A 17879-nucleotide genomic window follows, 5' to 3' on the forward strand; every position below is an offset into this window, starting at 1 on the left:
TATGCCACATTGAATATGTTTTCAGTCTGATATTCAAGAAACCTAGTCCAATAGCGCAAAATGAATATCAGATATGAAATCAGTGCTATCAAATTAGTCAGTGACACATACTCACGTATGAGAACCATTTTGGCTGCTGAACAATAATCAATTTAGAACTTCCTAGTAAACAAGTGAGTCAGGGTTATATCCAACTTCTCAAGTTGAAAGGTCTTTTTAAAGTAAATGAAGATTTTGGAAAGGGACACCTTCATGATGGGGCACCCATGTAACTGAGCTGGTTCACTGTCCCGTTAAGTAAACGTCTCTCGGATCCCTCAATATCCCCCGAAAGGAAGTAAGTTAGCTACAGGAAAAGATCATCTTGAGCTCACAATTCAGATGAACCTGGTGTCAGTTCTAATTCAAAGTAAAAAACTTGCTTTCAGCTAATATATATATATATATATATATATATATATATATATATATATATATATATATATATATATATATATATATATATATATATATATTGTTACGGAACAGAGAGAGATAATCAACACTTCAAGTGAGAATACTAAAATCACTACTGTCCTGCAAAGTTCCAGGTTCAAAACAAAAGAGTTAGGTAAAATTATAAGTTAAAGTTTAATGCTCAAACTAACAACTAAATATTCAGGACTCATAAGGATAATGTAATGGCAAAAACAGGTTAAATATATGGTTAACTGCAATAGTCTCTATTAACAGGAAATTAGCAAGAGTAAATTTATCTAAGTCAGCCCTGATTAAATGCGAAAACCGGATAATGCTTAGTTAATGCAAGATATATTATTATTACAGATACAAAATATTATTAATAATGGCTGACATCAAAAACTCTACATGAATCACAAAAACCTTACCAGGCCTACGAATTAACGGCTTAGGCCATACAGTACAAGAAAAACGGTAACAACACTTATACTCAAATTATACAGCAGCTAGATGGCTGGAGACTTCCTGAGGACTCACAAAAATACACTATTCAGGGTAGGACAGAGATGTGAACAAAATGATGAGTAGATCTAAGTGGCAATTAATGCAGAGACTGAGCTCATTATACAGGGGCCGGCAGAGCTTGATAAAACTTGTAAGAAGGATGTGCAAATGAAGCCATAGGGGACAAAGAGTTGACACTCCTGCTCTGAACAAGAGAAAGAACGACTTACTCTACTATAAGGGGGAGAAGGTGGGAGTGAGGTAAAACACGCAAGCCTGGTCACTATGGAAGCCACGAGGCGAATCGTGATCAAACATGCAGCATACTGTACGTTAGAATTATACAAAGGATGATGAAATCATAGGCTATGTAACAATATATATATATATATATATATATATATATATATATATATATATATATATATATATATATATATATATAACCAGAAAAGGACGTCATCATATCGGAAAAAAGACTTAGTATTATGCCTACTGACTGCAAAAACGTCATTAAGGAAGACAGTTAACTAAAATTAAAACTTCCCCTATACTTTGTTACTGGCCGCTGGCCGACCACTTGTATGGGGTTTGACCATTTGAAGTTACCATGCAAAGTCCCGGAGTCAAGTTACCTTCACAATTGACTCAACTGTAACCCGGTTTGGAGCACGGCATATCGGCAATAAGGGTCAACTTATGTCGAATTACAAAGAGAGAAAGCAGGTGGAGCCGAACCCAAGTGATGAGGACTGCCTACATAGAATGCAGTAGCCAAATGCAGCCAAAAAACCTGGTGTTACCACCCTCTTGAAGGGTTGTTGAAAACATAATACTTCTGTTCAGACAGGTCAGTGAAAGAAAAGAGGCATGGCTACTGGAATAGATGAACAGTGGCTAGATGTTGAAGAGCGCCTCACTTTCGATTCCAGCCCCCTCTAAATCCTTCTCATAGTTGATGATTTAGTGTAAGATGTACTCCAAGACATCGAGTCGTCAGTTTGTGTAAGAATTTGTGATCAACCTGTTCACAGCAGCCTAGTAATGTAACTGCTCCCATTTAGTACTGAACAGTCCTGCAGCAGAATTAAAATAGCGACCTCTGCCAGGATAGCTTAATGATTTTGGTCTGAACCGAATGACTTTGTTATCTATCACGGTGCTGACGAATTTAGGTGATGTTAGAACATGTTTGCAAACTGACCCGTTACAATATGAAGTGGAAAATCTAATTAAATTTGAGCTTAAGACGACTGCTCAGGTCGTATGAGTGAAATTTCTCAGTAATAATAAGCTTAATTTACTTAGGTTTATTGAGGACACATTGTTTAGAATGAGTGAAGATGGTGAAACTGATCAAAACACAACTAGAAATGATCTCAGAGAACATGAGCCATCTCTTCAGTGTTGAAAATGTTCAGAATCCTAAGCTTTTGTACCGACAGGCACCTATTCACAGTGACACAACTCAGACTTAGGTGTTATTACCTTAAATACTAATGTCAGTGAACAACCTGAATCAGCCAAAATTCAGTTGCAAGTGAGACAACTTCAAGCACAAGAGAAACAACGTGAGCTAAATCAAGATTGCAGACCGAGGCAGTTTGGCAGTCCACCAAGTCCTTGTGGTGCCTCTTTAAGTGACACCTTTGATGTTGCCAAGAACTTGAAGTTAGTCCTTCCCTTTAGGCGACAGGTGTCAGTAAATACGAGTATTTCCAAATGTTTGATGTGGCAGCTCGTGTTTCCTGACCTAGGAACTCTTGGTCTATATTACTTTAGAGTGCACTTAAGGATATGGCACAGGAGGCGTATATTGGTCTGTTAGTTGACCACTGTGCTGATTATTAGATGGTAAAGGATGCAGTTCGTAGGGTTTATGAACTTGTACCACAGGCATACAGTCTAAAGTTTAGGACCAATTACAAGCAAAAAGATCAGACCCATGTGAAATATATGTTTTAAAATAACAGAATAGAGCAAGAAATAAGTGAGTTAAAGAAATAATCCATACACCAGATTACTGGTGTCCTCCATTCACAAAAAATTTGTAACAGTTGGACTTCAACAGTTGAAGGTTAAAGTTTTGGGGGAAACAACTCAGGGGTATCAAGTTCCAAAGAGATGCACTTTGAGGAATAATAGATTTCTGATACCTGGAAGTTATGCAATATGGCTGTTTGACATTTAAGGCATCACCACTTCAACATGCCCATGTAGCACAGGGGAAGGCAAGGAGAGGTGGCACAATGGATGCAACTTAATCTGAGCATTTGCCATAGGAGTATCTGTAAAATAATGCAAGGGAGGCATCATTTTTTCTTACCTTTAACCCGCCCCGTCCCGGCCACTTTTCGACCACTGGTACCCCCCAATCCCGGGCAATTTTTGACCTTTTTTTTTTTTTGCTAAAACATTCGCTTTTGGTGAGAAACATCGAAAATTCACAGAGAAATCGCTCACCTGAGGTTTAAAATACTCATTACAGGTAGGAGAGCCTCCTTACCTTACTGGGTTTTCTGTCAGGCTGGCACCAAAGAAAACGAGTTCTATGGGAGGATAACTATTTCACACCACTCATAAACGGTATTTATTTATTTACTGTTACGAATTTATATGTAGTACAAGAGTATATTGGTTTTCAAGCAGTAATATAGGCATTATAAGCATTGGTTCACTCACTAATACCTGACCTTTTTTTGCCACATTACCTGATCATCATTTCTAACTGTTTCTTCCTCTAATGCTATGTAAAGTTTGTCCTCCACATTGTCATTGATTGGGGAATCACTCTGGCCCTGAATTTCGTACCGTGGCATGACATGGCTATACTGGCCAGGTCACTGATAACAGGTGAATTGCTGAGAAAAGGGCATGCAGGGGGGGGGGGAGGAGGTCATGCTGGGTAAGGCATTGTCTCTGCCTGGCATCTTGTTGAGGAAGGTGTCCCGTGTATACGTACCAAAAATGACTCGCGAAAATTGAAAATTGTGGAAATTATGAACCTTGCAATTGCAGGACGTTGAAGTACGTCCTCGGGATTAGCTGTGACAAAACGTGAGGACGTGGAAGTACGTCCTCGGGACGGTGCGGGTTAAGGGAGGTACTTTATTTGTAATAGCAGGTTATTACTAATCTAACAGCTTTGTTCTGAATTTTGTCTAGTTGTTTTAGTACAGTTACCTCCACTTCTAACGAGTACAGAGGGTGATGGGTTTGGTGAAATTTGGCACCACTGTGTTTGTTTACATCGTAGTAATATTAAGTGAATGGGCAGACCCGGCTGAGCTTCCCCTCCGCTACAGTGTCTAGTACCCGCAGAAACAATGTTCTATCAAGGCATACTGTGTCTGCAAATCCAAGTGTTTGCCACGTATATAGAGTGGAAGGTAGAAAGAAAAACAAATGGTAATGTCACTGGATCCCATTGCTTCTCTGACAGGAGATGACTGTGAGGCGAGTTGGAACTGAGGGGAGGGGGGGACAGCTGGTAGGGGCGCATGTATCGAAACTTTGTCGTGTTTCGTTTTGAAAGATGAGGGGTGTGATTATACTGATATTCTGATGTGATCTGTAATTCCGTATGCAATAACGTGTATTGAATGAATGTTGGAGTCTTATGTTCGCCATACAGTATGGCGAACAAGTGCAGATGAACATAAATGTTAGGTTGATGTGTGGTGTCTCAAAACGTGGTTCACCTGAGTCTAGTGTGTGTGTGACGCAACTCCTGTAACGTTTTTTTTGGCTGAACCAGGGTGGCCATATATGATTCATGATTAAGCATGTGACACAACGGTCATGCCATGTTGTGCATAATCCAGTCTGTTTTATTGCGAGGAAAAACAATTCTATTCGCAAACCACGGTATAAGAAGATGTCCTGTTGCATAGAATTATAGCTACTTTGAGTGTAGGACAGCTATTGGCTTATTGTGCGAAAATGTTGTGCAGTAATTATACTAATGGATAACGCAGAGGTAATGAGATACTGTATTTGCCTAATGAATGCATATCTTGTATTGTAATACTTGAAATAGTGTTACGTGTGTCCAGTCCACAAAATGATGTTGCTTCTTCGAGGTGCTATTTCATTAGTCTGCATAGCTATGACACAACATCCACAAATATTGATCATCGTATACTCGTATTATATTCTCTTTAAAACATTCATACACTAGTTTTCATACAAGTATTACACATTCAGACCCTCCTTAGCTCCAGACGAATTTTACTGTGTAATCGTGTGTCTACACTCACTGTTCATCCAGAGGGTGCAACATTTCATTTACCATGCATGTCTGTCTGTTGTCTGCCATTATAACACCAGGATTTAGTATGTGGCCATTCCAACACAAAATATATCGGTGGCGTGGTGATGCTGGGGAGAGTGAAATGGCGTATAATCTACGTGTGTTTGTTCAGGGAGTCTGGTAATACACATCACCTATTTATTCACATTCCTGCTATGATAGCAGCCAAAGTCGCGGTTTTGGTGACATACTGACTGAGCATTGAACACACACCTCCCAGCAGTTTGAATGAGGTCCTGTTTTCAAGCAATAGAAACACTTAGTAGTGCAGTGAACAATGCAAATTTATATGAAAAGTAAGGAGTGTTTTATGCACCGTGTCATCATACAGGCTTATACAGTAACACAGCCAAGGATAAGCTGGACCTACGGTAGGATGAAGGTTCAGTGCTGCTGGAGCGTCCACGTAAACGCAAGCAACATTGGTGCACGAGCACCTGGATGGTAAAACCAAACCACTGCGCTTTAGGCAAAAAACTCCTGGGTTCTGAAGCTGCCCCATGTTATCCAGTACATTTACACAACGTCATTGCTAAGGCTGCGATCTTGTCGAAGAGATTCGATATGATAAGGAAGTCAATATCAGGTCTCTATTTATCAATCTATCTATTGCCAGACTCCTCAATCTCGTTCGGGGTGGCCACGAACAAATCGCCTCCACGTCGCCCTGTCCCCCACCATTTCACTGCCCTGCTCCCAACTCACACACCCCTCTCTCATATACCTCTCCACACCGTCCCTCCAACTCATCCTTGGCCTCCCCCTCCCTCTCCCCCCCTCCACCTCACTCACATACACTCTCGTCGTCAGTCTTTCACCCTCCATCCTCTCCACATGGCCAAACCACTTCATTGTATTCCTCCTAACGCTTCCTATCACATCCACATCCATACCACAATGCTGCTTTATATCCTCATTTGTCAGCCTGTCCCTCCATGTGACTCCACAGGCTCCTCTTAAATAACTCATTTCCACTGCTCTCACTCTTGACTTGTGTCCTTCCAACAACGTCCAAGCTTTACTTCCATACGTCAGAGTTGGTATCACAATATTGTCATGTAGTAACTTTTTCACTTCCATGCTCACTTCCCTGTTTCTTATCACTGCTTTCAAGGAACCAGCAACCTTTCTTTCCTGCTGTACCCTTTCAAGCACTTCACCCTCCAAACCTCCATCCTTACTCATCACCCTACCCAAGTACTTAAACGTACTCACATTTTCCAATTCCTCACCATCCAACCTCACTGTACATTCACTGCCTTCACCTCTCTCAAAAACCATCACTTTACTCTTCCTTACATTCACCTTTAGATTCCGTTTCTTACTCTCCCAAACTCATCCACCAAGCCTTGCAGCTCCCCTCCGTCTTCACTCAACAACACAGTATTATCTGCAAACAACAGTACAGAGAGTTTCCAAACACTACCCTCTCTCACCAGGGCCACTCCAACATCCACTACCCTACCTTGAACCTCTTTTATTACCCCATCCATGTACAGATTGAACAACCATGGAGACATGACATCCCTGTTTCAACCCAATCTTCAAAGAGAAAAATTCACTCAGTTCACCATCCACATGCACTGCAGCCTTAGCTCCATCATATATACTCTTCACAGCATTCATCAACTTCCCCTCTACTCCAAGTATTCTTAATACTTTCCACAATCCTTGTCTATCCACCCTGTCATATGCTTTCTCTAAATCCATGAAAGCCGCATACAACTTCTTTCTCTTCTCTACAAACTTTTCCACTAAAGATCTAAGAATGAATATCTGACCTACACAACCTCTTCCCTTCCTAAAGCCTCCCTGTTCTTCTCTAACTAATTCCTCTGTTCTTTCTCTAACTCTGTCAATAAGTATCCAACCATACACTTTTCCTATTATACTAAGAAGACAAATGCCCCAATGATTACCACACATTTCTTTTTCCCGTTTTCCTTTGTACAAAGGAATAATTATACCTGACTAACAATCCTCCGGGACTCTACCTTCCTCCCAGGTCAGTCTGTACATCTTCCATATCCATTGTACAACTATCTCTCCCCCATGCTTCAGCATTTCACCACACACTCCGTCAGTTCCTGGGGCTTTCCTCAATTTAACTTTCATCATTGCTTTCACAGCTTCTATCCTACTGATTTCTTCCTGTCTTCTCACCTCCCTCCTTCTCGCAGCCATTTCCCAGCCACTTATACTCGCATTGCTTCCATCCTCTATGTTCAACAATTTCTTAAAGTGTTCTCTCCATCTGCTCACTTTTTCTCCCTTCTCCACTAGTAATCTACCATTTTTATCTTTCATTCCCCTGCTAACTTCACTTCCACCATGTCTTACTCTCTTTACCTCTTTCCACAACATTTTCTTACAGTCCCTCCACTTTACACTCAAATTCCTTCCAAATTCCTCATCCACTCTTTTCTTACTCTCTCTTACTAATCTTTTCACCTCTCTCTTCGTTTCTACATATAACTCTCTCTTCCGCCTCTCTACTTCTTCCACACCCCAATTTCTCATTCATTCATTGTATGCTTTCTTCTTTTGTGCCACAGCCTGTCTCACCTCTTCATTCCACCACGCTGTTCCTTGCACCCCCCTCCGTCTTCTCTTCATCCCACACACCACATCACATGCTGCACACATTTCTTCAGTGAATATCCTGCACACACCTTCCACGTCCCCCATCTGCTCCAATTCATATTTGGCCAATCGTTCCTCCACTTCTGTCTTATATTCTGCCTTTTTCTCATCCCCTTGTAACCTTTCCACTCTCCTTGCAAATGCTCCTTCTTCCCGTCCTTCCCTTCTTCTATATCTCCATCTTATTTGGATCTTGATTCTGGCCACCACCAAGTAGTGGTCAGAAAGTCCACTCCCCCAACCTCTATAAGCTCTTCCATCCATTACTCATCTTTGCATCCTTTCATCTAGGTGTTGTTACCCATTATAAGAGGAAGGGGCAGAATTTTGTGTGTGTGTGTGTGTGTGTGTGTGTGTGTTTCAGAGAGAGAGAGAGAGAGAGAGAGAGAAGCACAAACAGACTGGTGCATTCATGGCGTCATTAAAAGTTGCCACAATACGATATAATAATAGGCCCAGGGAAGGATAGAAGGTCCTTGTCTCTGTAACAGTGAATATTGGCCCCATAGTGTCCTTGCAATTTCAGTGACAAAAATGGACACATAGTATATTAGTCGTAGGACAAAGGGAAGCAGGACCTAAAATATCATGATGTGTAATGTGCCGGGCACTGTAGTGGTTTTGATTATTGACGGCAAGTGAAACATCGTTATGGTATTGTTGTTTAAAGCCATCATACGAGACTCATAATAACCTCAAGTTTGACAATATTTTTTGATACTACGGATATCTGTGATACTGTGTCCGATGACGCTGAACACTGAAAACAATATTCCCAAGGCAGTTAGAAATAATTAGAATATTTGGTGGGTAAGGGGGTATACTTGAGGAGAGGCTGGTCAGTGGGACAGAGTATTATGAGAGGAAGGAAATGTTCCAGGAATAGAGAGGGTGGGAGGGCTTGACCAACCCACCTGGTGGTAAGGTGTGTGTGGAAGTGGACTATTGTGAAGTAGGAGCGAGTGATGAGGTGGGCAGGTGGGAGTAGGGTCATCACCAACATATATGATGTTTGGTGTTGGTACTCCACACAGGGGCAGATAAAACCCCTGTATAGAGTCAATAATTGTGCAGGGATAAAGAAGGAACGGAGTTGGCTTAGCACACATAATCTCTTGGAAACAGATTTTAAAAGAGATGTAATATGATCTTTTCAAGACAAGTCCCGAGTAAATGAAACCCCAAGCATGTTCAAGGATGATGCAGGATTAAGCTGAATGTTATTAAACATTAGTGCGTATACCTGTGGAAGATTTTGTCGGGTTGATAGGTGCAAAAACTGAGTCTTTGATGCATTAAAAACAACAAGATTATTTTTACCCCAGTCAGAGATACGAGCCAAGTCAGACATTAGGTGTGCCATAGTTTCATCCCTTATTTGTTGAAATAACTGCTGACATGGATGTTGCGGGAACCTAATGGAAAGGTGAAGGGTGGAGTCATCAGCATAGGAGTGGATAGGGTTAGATGTACAGCTTAGAAGGTCATTGATGAATAAAAGGAAGAGAGTTGGTGATAGGACAGAGCCCTGAGGAACACCACTGTTGATAGATCTAGGAGAAGAACGATGGCCGTCTACAACAACGGCTATAGAACGACCAGAAAGGAAGCTAGAGATGAAGGCACCAATAGGAGGATAGAAACCATAAGAGGACAGTTTGGAAATTAAATATTTATGCCAGACTCGATTGAAAGCCTTCAAGATGTCAAGTGCAATGGCAAAGCTTTCGCCAAAGTCCCGAAAGAAGGATAACCAGGAGTCTGAAAGATAGGTGAGAAGATCGCCTGTGGAACCCAAACTGGCGATCAGAAAGAAGGTTGTGACAGGAAAAATGCTTTAAAATTTTTCTATTAAGAATTGACTTGAAAACTTTTGAGATACAGGATGTTAAAGCAATTGGACGATAATTAGAGGGTTGGGAATGGTCACCCTTCTTTGGGACTGGCTGAATGAGAGCAAAGTTCCAGCAGGAAGGAAAGGTACAAGTTGATAGACAAAGGCAAAAGAACTTGCCTAGACAGGTTGTAAGCACAGAATCATAATTCTTGAGAACAACAGGAGGGACTCCATCAGGCCGATATGCCTTATTAGTATTCAGGCCAGCAATGCCAGAAAATACACCAGCTGAGGAAATTTTAATGTCAGCCATGAAGAAATCAGGGGGGGGAAATGATGGAGGAACAGCACTGGAATCGTCTAAGGTGAAATTTGAGGAGAAAGTCTGAGTGAACAGATCTGCTTTATCAGTAGAAGAAATAGCTAAAGAGCCATCAGAGTGGAAAAGAGGAGGAAAGGATGATGAGGTAAAGTTCTTAGAAAGGTTTTTGGCAAGGTGCCAGAAGGAGCGGGAAGAATTCGAGTTGGAGAGTTAGCATTTACTACTGATGAAATTATTTTTAGCAAAGCTAAGAACAGCCCTAGCACGATTCCGGGAAGAAGATGTGATTCAGGGGTGGGTTGCCTCCGGTACCTTTTATAGGCCCTCTCCTTGTTGCGGACACCATTAGAACAAGTGTGATTAAACCAAGGCTTTCTTGCATTAGTCAGAGGATATGAAAAAGGAATGTATGCTTCCATGCCCGGGAGAATAACCTCCGTAATGCGCAAGGCACACTCAAATGGCTCCCGGCCATGGAAGCAATAATCATTCCACGGAAAATCAAAGAAGTACTGCCTGAGGGCCTCCCAATCTGCTGCTCCAAAGTGCCACAGACGACGTTTCTTTGGAGGGTCAACAGGTTGTACTGGAGCGATAGGACAGGTTAAGGTGATAAGGTTGTGATTGGAGGAGCCCAAGGAGAGAAAAGATTAACAGTGTAAACAGAAGGATTGATAGTAAGGAAGAGGTCAAGTATGTTGAAGCTCTCTCCAAGGCGGTCAGGGATACGGGTAGGGTGCGGTACAAGCTGATCTAGGTCATTAAGGATAAAAACGTGTAGGCTAGTCCATCAGGTGGATCAGTGAAAGGAGAGGAGAGCCACAGGTGGTGTTGAACATTGAAATCTCCTAGAATGGAGATTTCGGAGAAAGGAGAAATTTAAGAGGAGCCTGTGGAGTCACATGGACAGACAGGCTGACGAATGAGGATATAAAGGAGCGTTGTGGTGTTGACGTGGATGTGATAGGAAGCGTTAAGAGAAACACACTGAGGTGGTTTGGCCATGTGGAGAGGATGGAGGGTGAAAGACTGACGAAGAGAGTGTATGTGAGTGAGGTAGAGGGGGGAAGAGGGAGGGGGAGGCCGAGGATGAGATAGAGGGATGGGGTGGAGAGGTATATGAGATAAAAGGGTGTGAGTTGGGAGCAGGGCAGTGAAATGGCGGGGGACAGGGCGACTTGGAGGCGATTTGTTTGTGGCAACCCCAAACGGGATTGAGGCGTCTGGCAATAGATAGATAGATAGATAGAGAAATGGATAGAATGTGTTCCATCGTAGATGTAAGATAGTCAAAGAATTTTTGATAGTCAGTAGAATTATGAGATAAGTAAACAGCGCAGATATATTTAATCAGAGAATGACAGGAAAGCCGAAGCCAGAGTGTAGAGAATTCAGAAGAATCGAGTTCAGGAACACGAGAACAAGATAGATCGTTGCATACATATATGCAACATCCTCCTTTGGCTTTGAAATGAGTATAGAGAAAGTAGGAGGATACAGAAAAAGGTTTGCTGTCAGTTGCCTCAGACAGCTGAGTCTCAGAAAAAGAAGTTTAGGTTTAGAGAAGGAGAGGTGGTGCTTAACAGAGCGAAAGTTAGAGGAAAGGCTGCGAATGTTGCAGAAATGAAGGAGAAGTGAGTCAGACAGTGATTCCAGGCAGCTTGAGTCGTCACTGAGGGGCGGAAGATGTGGGCATTTATGTCTCCCCCCCCCCTGGGGACTCCGAGGCTTGGTTAAACGACGCCATTTTAGTTGAATTTTGAATATGAAATGTAGTGTGTAATATGCATGTAGTTTGGTGTTGATAGTTAGAGAAACTTGTATTGGAGAACATGTTGGCCTACTCTCCGTGTTACTGAGGCACTGAAAAAGTTCAGCAAAATGAAACATAACGACTACATTAACGACAGTATCCACTGGCAAGTTCAGTGTGCCAGACGTAATGTACAGTATCATAAGAATAAGTTATTTATCTGAGAGACCTTTATCTCGATTTTACCTCGTTGACCTATGTTCCTCGAGCTAGACAACACTGCTCATTAGGGTGGTCAAAATAATTAAATTTCATTCCCCCACAAAATTGCTTTTATTGCTCTATGCGTGACTGACAAGCACAGAGAATTTTCCAACCCAAAACTGTAGTTAGGGGTCACCCCATGTTTGATTAACAAAATAAAGATTTTACAAAACACTTAAAAACATTATAACATCCGAGCTGCCTTTGATGGAGTGGAAGCATCTTTCTATGATTTGCCACCAGGCGGAGAAGAAACTGTTTCTGTTCTTTACCCATTATTAGTGTATTGCTGTAAATTTATATCAAGCTGATGGCCTGTTCACCTGTCACTTCCTATTTTCACCGAGAGGCCCAGTCCCAAAGATCATTGAAAACACAATCGTCCATGCACTGTCTGGGGGATTTGACCAGGAAAGTCTGTGATTTTGGTCCTCCATCTTTCATCAAGACGTTAAAAATGAAACTTTTTTTTTTTTTTTTTTTTTGTCACAAAGGCTTCCAGTTTCAGTACTTCCACATCTTACTTGATCTTTAGACGACATGGAGGGATGGGTAACTGGGAACATTGTGGGTTCTGGAACATATATATTTTTCGTCTCTGTAGCCACCCAGTCATCGAAACGGGCTAGGACAACCATGTACTCAGAGAGAAATCAAAGACACTTGCAGAAAGCCACGGATGCTTTGCTGGCCTCAGTCTTATTGGATAAGTCTTAAGAAGAGACGGAAGTTCATTGCTCATTTGGTCTATTTTGTTGTTGTTGAGTTCTATGCTTCTTGAAGGCAGGATACTTCTAGTGTGGATTTTACGTTTCTTGACAGACGAATCTATCCGTTGGGTAGGAATTCTGATGGGCTCCCTTACAGAGACAACTGCATCACAGGCCAACTTGTAACTGATTGGCAGTCTTTCCTTCTTCCAGGTGGTTGAACAGGACCAGTCGAAGCACACCCAATCCACAGGCAGGTCTTGCTTTCGATAGTTGGGGGTTTGGTTTTCCAAGGAGCAGTATTCAGGCTCAGATCTCAAACAAGGCGACGCAAAAATCACTTTTGGAAAAAAAAAAAATGTTTAGTATGGGTCGACCACTAATTATCCACCTTCATTTTCAAGCTCAAATATGAGATACGAGTAATGGACCATAGTGGACAAAAAGTAGGTATGTGTTGGAACGATTCTAGTAACTTTGTACTGTTACCATGTAACTTTTGTCTATCCTACTGTGCATGTCAAATTTATAAACAAAAAACGAAAAGTTCTTTTCAGCACTTAAAACGCAGTATAACATCCAGATTCCACCGTCCAGTGTTTTCACTCATTGTTCAGTGCTGATCACTGTATAGTTTTCCACTTTGTCGACCGCTTAATTTGAAATTAAATCAAGAAGATATACTAGAAGGACCTCCGTCTGTTAACATAGTGACGTTTCGCTTCAAAACCCACAGATTTTGGTAAATTTAAATATGGTCATCCACACTGTCAAAATATTTTCATAATTATTATTTATGTATAGTATGTACTCACATTGAGCTGTGTCCCAACAAAAATCCAGGATGTTACGGGATGTTGCTTACATTGCCAGTTCTCCTGGTGATGGTGGTAGCAGTATGTCACCTGTTATTATACGTCAGGCATTATCTCCTGAATACAAAGAAAAACAAACCGTTCTTCTACTGTGTGTATTGTTTGCAATAAGTCATATATCACCGGGCCCAAAATAGGGTTAAATGTTGATCCAGGGAGGAAGAAGGTAGGGTGAGTTGAGGAAGAACACCATTACACGTCGTATCGTTAAGAACATGGAGACAAACTTCTCATCGGACAACGCCGGTAGCCAATTGCACTTAAAGCTGGAGAACTTTAATCAGCTGAGATTTACTTATAGGAGCCAGAACGTTTGATAATGTCACTATTCAGTCACGAGTGAGTCAAGGAAGCATGCCTGTTAGTGAACAGTAAGACATCATTTTAAAGGACTATACACACTGTATATGTTTATAGTGCTTGACAAACTTTGCACATGTAGCAAAAAGTTGATAAGGTATTTTTCAAAAATCTTCCCAGGAATTATAATATCAGTTTCATACTTATTCAAAGGGGCAGTTACGACATTTGTTCAGTAGTTCATATTTCCTTGGACAGCGTTTTTTTTTTTTTTTTTCAGAAATGATGATCATGAGCCTCTGAATCTGAAGCCTTGTTTTCCACATTTCGCACAAGCTTCAACAGTTTTGGATGATCATGACATACACTGTATAAATTCAGTTGATCAGAGCATAAACAGGTAGGCTAATTCTTCCTTTCTGTGCTGCAATCCCACAGTACTTTCTTTGTTTAGGAAGTTTCTATGTTTTCTGTTTAAGCTTCAGAGTCTTTCTACTTGAGCTTTTGTAGTGACAAATAAATCAAGTATTCAGTTCCTCCACGAAAAATTACATATTTCATCTGTCCATTTTCCATTTTTTTTTTTTTTTTTTAATGACCCAAACGTTCTTTATAAAATTGGATATCAGTGAGATCCGCTTTCAGGATGGGAAGTTCATCAACCTTCTCCTGCCTCTCCATTTTCAGAAAAGTAGAGGATTCATACTGCCCAGCAGAGAAGCAGGATCACATTTCACTGAATCAGATAGAGCCAAGAAGTTATGGTGATTACACCATTAACTTTTGATTTCCTTAAATATCTAACGACTTTGCTGAACCAGTTGCACCATGAAACTTCTGCACCATATTGGAACCAATCTTGCTCGTTTGCGCCCGTCCTTGGGACACTCAGAGTTGTTGCAGCCAGGATAATAATGTCACACCAAGTCTACCTTGTTCCTGAGCTAAAGAATCTGAAAAGTAAAAGGGTCCTAATTTCTAACAACATCCAGTTTGATAAGGTCACAAAGAACTTTCTTTAGTTTAGTCATTCCTCCCCGTAGATGGTGAAAACCTGGGAACTGGTTATGAAACAGGGTGTTGAAAGCATCAACCCTTGGAAAATGCTTACTGCTTCATTTGAAGAATCAGGCCTTTCGGGTACTTGGGCAGTAAAAAACAACTGAAGAGTTGGATTTTGCTTTAAACTTAGCTTTGCAAATTTTGCATCGACAAGAAGCAAGTTTATAAAGCATCAAGAAGCTTCGGGATAGAAATAGTGTTACGTGTGTCCAGTCCACAAAATGATGTTGCTTTCTTCGAGGTGCTGTTTCATTAATGTTGATAGCTATGACACAATAACCTCAAACATTGATCATCGTATATTATATTCCCTTTAAAACATTCATACACTAATTTTCATACAAGTATTAAACATTCAGGCCCGCCTTAGTTCCAGACTAATTTTACTATTCAATCGTGTGTCTATACTCACTGTTTTTCCAGGGGGTGCAACATTTCCTTTACCATGCATGTCTGTCCGTTGTCTGCCATTATAACACCAGGATTTAGTATGTGGCCATACCAACACAAAATATATCGGTGGCGTGGTGATGCTGGGGAGAGTGAAATGGCGTATAATCTACGTGTGTTTGTTCAGGGAGTCTGGTAATACACATCACCTATTTATTCACATTCCTGCTATGATAGCAGCCAAAGTCGCGGTTTTGGTGACATACTGACTGAGCATTGAACACACTTACACCTCCCAGCAGTCTGAACGAGGTCCTGTTTTCAAGCAATAGAAACATTAAGTAGTGCAGTGAACAATGCAATTTTATATGAAAAGTAAGGAGTGTTTTATGCACTGTGTCATCATACAGGCTTATACAGTATAACACACCCAAGGATAAGCTGGACCTACGGTAGGATGAAGGTTCAGTGCTGCTGGAGCGTCCACGTAAACGCAAGCAACATTGGTGCACCAGCACCTGGATGGTAAAACCAAACCACTGCGCTTTAGGCAAAAAACTCCTGGGTTCTGAAGCTGCCCCATGTTATCCAGTACATTTACACAAGGTCATTGCTAAGGCTGCGATCTTGTCGAAGAGATTCGATATGATAAGGAAGTCAATATCAGGTCTCTATTTATCAATCTATCTATTGCCAGACTCCTCAATCTCGTTCGGGGTGGCCACGAACAAATCGCCTCCACGTCGCCCTGTCCCCCACCATTTCATTACCCTGCTCCCAACTCACACACCCCTCCCTCATATACCTCTCCACCCCATCCCTCCATCTCATCCTCGGCCTCCCCCTCCCTCTCCCCCCGTCCACCTCACTCACATACACTCTCTTCGTCAGTCTTTCACCCTCCATCCTCTCCACATGGCCAAACCACCTCATTGTATTCCTCCTAACGCTTCCTATCACATCCACATCCATACCACAATGCTCCTTTATATCCTCATTTGTCAGCCTGTCTCTCCATGTGACTCCACAGGCTCCTCTTAAATAACTCATTTCCACTGCTCTCACTCTTGACTTGTGTCCTTCCAACAACGTCCAAGCTTTACTTCCATACGTTAGAGTTGGTATCACAATACTGTCATGTAGTAACTTTTTCACTTCCATGCTCACTTCCCTGTTTCTTATCACTGCTTTCAAGGAACCAGCAACCTTTCTTTCCTGCTGTACCCTTTCAAGCACTTCACCCTCCAAACCTCCATCCTTACTTATCACCCTACCCAAGTACTTAAACGTACTCACATTTTCCAATTCCTCACCATCCAACCTCGCAGTACATTCACTGATTCACCTCTCTCAAAGACCATCACTTTACTCTTCCCTACATTCACCTTCAGATTCCGTTTCTTACTCTCCCAAACTCATCCACCAAGCCTTGCAGCTCCCCTCCGTCTTCCCTCAACATCACAGTATTATCTGCAAACAACAGTACAGGGAGTTTCCAAACACTACTCTCTCTCACCAGGGCCACTCCAACATCCACTACCCTACCTTGAACCTCTTTTATTACCCCATCCATGTACAGACTGAACAACCATGGAGACATGACACATCCCTGTTTCATCCCAATCTTCAAAGAGAAAAATTCGCTCAGTTCACCATCCACATGCACTGCATCCTTCGCACCATCATATATACTCTTCACAGCATTCAACAACTTCCCATCTACTCCATATATTCTTAATACTTTCCACAATCCTTGTCTATCCACCCTGTCATATGCTTTCTCTAAATCCATGAAAGCCGCATACAACTTCTTTCTCTTCTCTACAAACTTTTCCACTAAAGATCTAAGAATGAATATCCGACCTACACAACCTCTTCCCTTTATAAAGCCTCCCTGTTCTTCTCCAACTAATTCCTCTGTTCTTTCTCTAACTCTGTCAATAAGTATCCTACCATACACTTTTCCTATTATACTAAGAAGACATATGCCCCTGTGATTACCACACATTTCTTTTTCCCCTTTTCCTTGGTACAAGGGAATAATTATACTGACTTCCAATTCTCCGGGACTCTACCTTCCTCCCAGGCCAGTCTCCACGTCTTCCACATCCATTCTATTACTATCTCTCCCCCATGCTTCAGCATTTCACCACACACTCCATCAATTCCTGGGGCTTTCCCCAATTTAACTTTCATCATTGCTTTCACAACTTCTATCCTACTGATTTCTTCCTGTCTTCTCACCTCCCTCGTTCTCACAGCCATTTCCCAGCCACTTATACTCGCATTACTTCCATCCTCTATGTTCAACAATTTCTTAAAGTGTTCTCTCCATCTGCTCACTTTTTTCCCTTCTCGACTAGTAATCTACCATTTTTATCTTTCATTCCCCTGCTAACTTCACTTCCACCATGTCTTACTCTCTTACATTTCTTTCCAGAACATTTT

This window comes from Coenobita brevimanus, chromosome 33 (genome assembly GCF_032717465.1).
Source record: "Coenobita brevimanus isolate Jiangsu-jjx chromosome 33, ASM3271746v2, whole genome shotgun sequence".
Classification (NCBI taxonomy): domain Eukaryota; kingdom Metazoa; phylum Arthropoda; class Malacostraca; order Decapoda; family Coenobitidae; genus Coenobita; species Coenobita brevimanus.